Below are 6,410 nucleotides of genomic sequence, written 5' to 3'. Positions count from 1 at the left end.
ATCCAAAAATTTTTCAGGTCAAGCGAAATTTTTTTGCGTCAAATATTCTTGCTCTGCGCAATAACGAAATAAAATATTAACTCTAATGTTACAAGTAATAAATAACTTAACCGTCATAAAAACATGATCCTGAAGTTAGCAGACAATTAAGAATTTTTCGATTTTTTTTTCAGTTTGAATTTAAAAAAAAAAAAATAAAATAAAATAAAAATATGCACATGTAGAAAATTAAAAAAACTAAAGGTGCAATTTTTCAAAATTTTTTTTTTTTTACAATTCATCAGTTTGTTAAGAATTCAAAAATTATTTGAAATTTGCCAAATTCAGTATCATATAAACACATAATAATAAAACAAAAAAACATAAATAATATAAAAAACAATTAATTTTTATTACATATTATATATTAATGATTAAATTATTATTACACAGTAGTGATTATCGTGTATTGTTATGCGCAGTCGTTGAAATAAATCCCATGTTGCGATAGTGCTGCCGCCATTTGAATGTCGCGGTTAAAAAATCAAATATGTCGCCGGCGGCGCAACAGCAACTGGCGAATCGAGCGCCTTAGTCGCGCGCTTGCACTCTCAGCGAATAGCTGAGACTGAGTGTATGCAACAATCCGGTCTTTATCGTGTATTATTTTATCCGGCATAAATAATAATAATAATAGTAATAATAATAATAACAATAATAACAACAAATAATTAATAATACCAACAAGGTTTATTTGTACAACTGCCTATTATTGTAGTGATGCTTAAACGTGTCATCGTTGTAACAACAATTTAATTAAATAAAAATAAAAATAAAAAAAAAAACATTGAGGTGACGCGTTGTCGATTGTGCGTAATGGCGGGTAAATAAAATAATTTAAATTTAAATAATAAATAAATAATAAAAATAGTGTGAGATTTAAAATAAAAATTACGGATAAGTGATTAAATATCGAGATAGAAATGACGCGCCGGTGTGTTTATCGCGTCGACGCAAACTTTAATATATAGTGAAATAAATGTGTGTTATTATTTATTATTTTATTATTTAAATATTATTATTTTTAAAATAAATGAGCGACAACTAACCCGAGACTTGTGTTATTGTGTGCACGTGTGCGTTATGTGGAAGTGTGGAGTTGAAGCTCGAAATATTATTTTATGATAACGCGTGGATTTTTATAAACAGCTGTACACATATATATATATATTTATATTTATATATATTTGTGGGACAAACTATCGTTGGAATATATCATGTGAGTATTTAAATATTACTGGTAGTTATTATTATTTTCGTTTTATTGTTGTTATTATTATTGTTTTTTTTTGTGGTCTGATCTGTGAGAATGCGCATTGCGTTCGCGTCGATAGACAAACGTTGTGGAGCCTGGGGGTAAGCGGGAAGACATCTTGATATCGTGAGTGTTTACGTTTAAAAACGTGCAGCGCGAAAGGGTTAATGGGATAGATTTTTTTTAGGAAAGTCGTTTTATACATGGAAAAAAAGACGATGATTTATAAGTAGGATATGATTTTTTAAAAATTATTTTAATTAATTACACATTTTGTTTTTTTTAAATTTAAAACTTTGAAATTGTGATACTGAAGTTAGGCATGAATGTGATGTAGCAGAGAAAAATTTTAAATTATTAATAAATGGAGTAAATAATTTAAAAAATAATATTTTTAAAAAATGCACTTATTAATTTCAAAATTTTGTAAATGCCAATTTTTTTTAAATTTTATTTTTTGAATTATTTACTCTATTAATAATTTATAATTTCCTGTCTATTACACTCACAATCATAAGTTGGACGTCTAATAATTTTTGAATTTATTTTCAAAACGATGAACTGTAAAAAAAAATATTTTAAAAAATTGCACTTGTAGTTTTTTTTATTTTCTACATGTGCATATTTTTAGATTTTTTTTTTTTTGGAAATTGATTTATTAAAAAAACATCTGAAAATTGAAGCGTGAACGTAGCAGACAGATAAATTTTAAATCATTAATAAATAGAGTAAATAATTTAAAAAATATTATTTTAAAAAAAATGCGCTTATTAATTTCAAAATTTTGTAAATGCCCATTTTTTTTTAATTTGATTTTTTAAATTATTTACTCTATTTATTAATAATTTTAAATTTGTCTGATGTCTGCTACCTTCACACTCATAAGTTGGACGTCTAATAATTTTTGAATTTTTTTTTCAAAACGATGAACTGTAAAAAAAATATTTTAAAAAATTGCACTTGTAGTTTTTTTTATTTTCTACATGTGTATTTTTTTTTTTTTTTTTTTTTTTTTTTTGTAATTGATTTATTAAAAAAATATCCGAAAATTAAAATGTGAATGGAGCACAGACGAATTTGAAATCATTAATAAATAGAGTATATAATGAACAAAATAAAATTCAAATACAATGTACTTTTCAAAAATTTCCGAATTAACAAGTGCATTTTTTATAAACATTTTTTAAAAAATTATTTACTCTATTTATTTGTAATTTTCCATTTGTCTGACGTCTGCTACATTCACACTCGTAATTAATTTGTAAAAGTAACATTAATATAGGTCACTGCACTTCATAAAACATCTGATGATATTTAATTTTTATTTACTCTTATCAAAAAATAAAACACTGCAATTTTCCGGAATTTTTGTCAGCCTCGATAATTTCCCTTTAAAATTTAAATGTAAATTTTACCTTCCTACCCCCGGTGAACAATTTAATTTTCTTATTTTTAAACTTTTCCTTATCAAAAAAAAAAAATTTCTAAACAAATATAATTATGTATTAGTTATTCCAATTTTTGAAGTTCAAATTTCCCGCGGATTTATTATTTGCGTCAATAGAAATTCGAGATTCAAATCTATTCAATTTATGATTCTGCTCAATCGCATTTAGAAATTTTAAACCTGATCCAAAGACTTGACCAATTTTTTTTCCTCAACTTTTTAACTGCTGGCCCAACTGACCTCAGAATCTCAGAATCCCGGAATCCCGGGACTCAATATGAATTTTAAGTTACAAGTTCGAATACCAAAATCAAAGGCATAAATGTTAGAGAATTTTTTTTTTAAATTTTTCTAAACCCATGTATATATATAATATATGCATATAGTAATATGTGTACATAAGTATTACTTTTGTGTGGCCTCTAATGTTGTCTCGTAATACCGATCCGGTTGTATGTCACTGTAGCGGATATGACTTCAAAGCCATAGAATTTTTTACCCCGAAGAGAAAATCCGTTAATGACATTTTTCCGCATACAGGAGGAAGATGTATAGAGTATTAGATATTTACATATATGTATATGTATACATAAATATATATGAAGTAGTAAATAGAGTAATTGTTGATGCATTTACTATAAAAGTAGGGAGAACCCTTATTACATATATACTTCTCGAGGTCCATAACTATATATATACATATATATTTATATATATACAAAGCTTTAGTTGAATTACAAAGGTCGACGATTGATCAAGTACAGAAATAGAACAATCGCATTTAATCCGATTGAGGGTAATAACTATTACGTTGTTATTATTTGACATTATATATATTTGTATTTATCTACATATATATATTTATAATTATTATGACAAACCAAAATATGTTTCAATAGATTACTACACTGTAATTAATTTGCGGATTAAATCCAGAGTGTGTAGAGTGAATTACTGTCTATTTATTTAATCGGAGTTAAATTTACTCCTGAGTGTTTATTTTAATATTAAAAATCCGAATTGGAGTAAATGTGTGTTGAAATAAAATCCAGATTACTCCGAAATCATTCGGCTGAAAAAAACTCCCTATTTACTCTGTTTTCGGAGTGATCTTTTTAAAAGGGTTAGAACTACGAGTAACGGAGTGGATCCGGATACAAATAAAATTCGAATTCACTCCAGTCGACTATTCGTCATAAGCCTCTTCCCCTTAATCGGCAGCTGAGTCCAAACAACACCTTTAACCACTTTTTTGAGTTTCGTAGCAGACATCCCGTTATAAACCTCCGTTAAAATTACATAAATTATAAACTAACAATAGCAACAAAATATATAAATTAATTATGAAAATTTACTATCGATCTTTCGCGGATAATAATTTTATAAATATTAAGTTAAATATTATTTATTGGTGATAATTGTAATGATTAATTACAATTAAAGCTTTTGTTACAATTTAAAAGTTTTATTGTGCATTATGTTGATCAATAACAATTATTATTATTATTACTTTCATTAATACCCTTGTCATTATTATTTTTTACATTACAATTATTATTTGTGTAAAAAGATAAGTATTTATTTTAGCGCTACAAGCACTAGAAAAATCTGGACACTGGCGCATGTAACAAAACGTAAATATGACGTTTAAAATGATATAAAATAAACACAGGCTTATAACGAGTGGTCGAGAACAAAACTAAACGCACGGGAAGACTGAAATTTCAAAAAAATTTCCCCTGCGTCCCCTAGACTATAATTTCAAATAAAATAATTTTTGCTATAAAAAAGAAAATAAAATTTTGAAAATGTTTTAATTAAAAAAATCCCTTTTTTTAATTTAGCTTTTACTGTAAAATTTTTGTTATGACCACTGTATAAGTGGATATTTTATAAAAGAATCTAGTCCGGTTTGACCCTTTAACGCTTGCCACACTGTAAAGGAGTACATTCTTGATCCTGCGCGCTTTGCTCTGGTATTCCAAGGCCGCGAGATTACACGTACGCGCAAAACATAAACTATGTATTACTACGCATTCATCTGAAAAACAATTATGTCTTGTAAATAAAAACTCATTTATTGTAATTAGTTTTTCAAACATTGACATATAGTCAACAACTAAAAGATGTTAACTTATTAGTAAATTTTCTAAATTTGTTTTGCAAAACAATAAAAAAAATTTGTATTTTTTTTTTTTGTTATATTACCGGTTGTTAAAGGAAATTTTTAATGTAAAGTAGACGAGGTCGAAGTAATTGCCAGACAAATCTTTGTTGAATTATGAGGACGGTCAAAGTACGCAGTGTAAAATTTGGGTTGTGACTATTTTTCGCTTGTGATGCAACCACGGTACGATGCACCGCCTAACTTTCAGCTATATTTATATATATATATATATATATATATATATATATATATATATATATATATATATAAACAACGATGGTATATGTTTTCCGGTAGGTTAGTAGGCGTTAGTTACATTAGCACAACTGCTCACTGTCTACAATTTCTTTTTTAGTAATTTTCAAAAGACCTACACAGAAAATAAGAATTTTTTGACACAAAAAATTTCCACTTGCCTCAAAAATATTTTTATTTGACTAGAAATTTTACGCATTGTAAATTGAAAACAAAAAATTTTTTAAAGCAAGGAAAAATATCTTGTGCTCTGAAATTTTTTTCTAATCCTACAAAAAATTTTCGTTTTCATTTCATAATGAAAAATATTTTTTGTACAAAGAAATCCTTTTTTTGCTTAACTCTAATTCCTATCGATTAGATTAGGATTCAAAATTTTAACTGAGAGTTGGGTAATACTGAAAGTATGTATGTTTTTGAACAGCTTAGAATTAGACAATTTTGAAAATCCATTGAGTAATTTATTATAAAAGGTGGCAATTTCAAATTTTCAAATTTTTGAAAATCAGTACTAAAATTATTTGTAACTTCTAAATAATGTATTATTAACTCTCTGTCTACTAGTTTTATAATTTTTCCAAGATTAAAATTTTTTTTTAATTCCTCATTTATTTTTACGTCAATTAAATTTTGTAAAAGTAAACATTTCATTGTATAATTAAATTCTTCAATAATCGTAAAAATTTTCTTAATCTGTTATTTTGGTCTGCTTCTCTTAGACGCATAAAAAAAAGTATACAAATAATCAATTGCGTTAATTTGTCTGCAAGACTCTATTGAATTAGTGCAATTTGATCTTCATGCAGTTAATAACTTTTTTTGATATTAATCGTATCCAATATCAGTAATGAAATTCAATTGATAATAATTCAGAAGAGAGTAATATCTCACATATCCATTTGGGGTAATTTAGTTAAATTATTGTTATTATCATTATTAATACTTTTATTATCAATAGAATTTATAGTACCAAAAGTAAAAAAAATTTTTGAAAAATCGTTGACTCTTTTAAACTTCAACATGTGACAACGATCAACTGTTCTTAAAGGTTGTTTAAAATTTTTAAAATTCAAGGGTGAAATCAGTAGTTGACTTATGTAATGCTATTAAAATATGTTCGAAAGAAATTTTGAGAAATAGTTCAAAAACAGTTTTTTGTGACCGTATTTTGCACTGAAATAAATTTATATGATTTAATTGATTTATGATTTTAAATAAAGATTTCTTTCCGCTATAAAAATTTAAAA

At 25.9% G+C, this 6,410-nt stretch overlaps 1 protein-coding gene across 4 annotated transcripts in view; it reads left to right on the top strand.

The window, feature by feature from the left end:
* Window positions 1-590: 590 nt before the first annotated feature.
* The window catches only part of LOC103573609 (ecdysone receptor), a 107,032-nt gene continuing 101,212 nt past the window's right edge, over window positions 591-6,410 (top strand). For all 4 annotated transcript variants that reach the window (XM_053742067.1, XM_008552764.3, XM_008552763.3 and 1 more), the window contains exon 1: window positions 591-1,258. The gene's annotated coding sequence lies outside the window, so the exon portion shown is untranslated. The remainder of the gene's footprint in view (window positions 1,259-6,410) is intronic.

Source organism: Microplitis demolitor, chromosome 9 (genome assembly GCF_026212275.2).
Source record: "Microplitis demolitor isolate Queensland-Clemson2020A chromosome 9, iyMicDemo2.1a, whole genome shotgun sequence".
Taxonomy (NCBI): Eukaryota; Metazoa; Arthropoda; class Insecta; order Hymenoptera; family Braconidae; genus Microplitis; species Microplitis demolitor.
The sequence above is the reverse complement of the archived record's forward strand: the minus strand, read 5'-3'. Positions and strand labels throughout refer to the sequence as shown.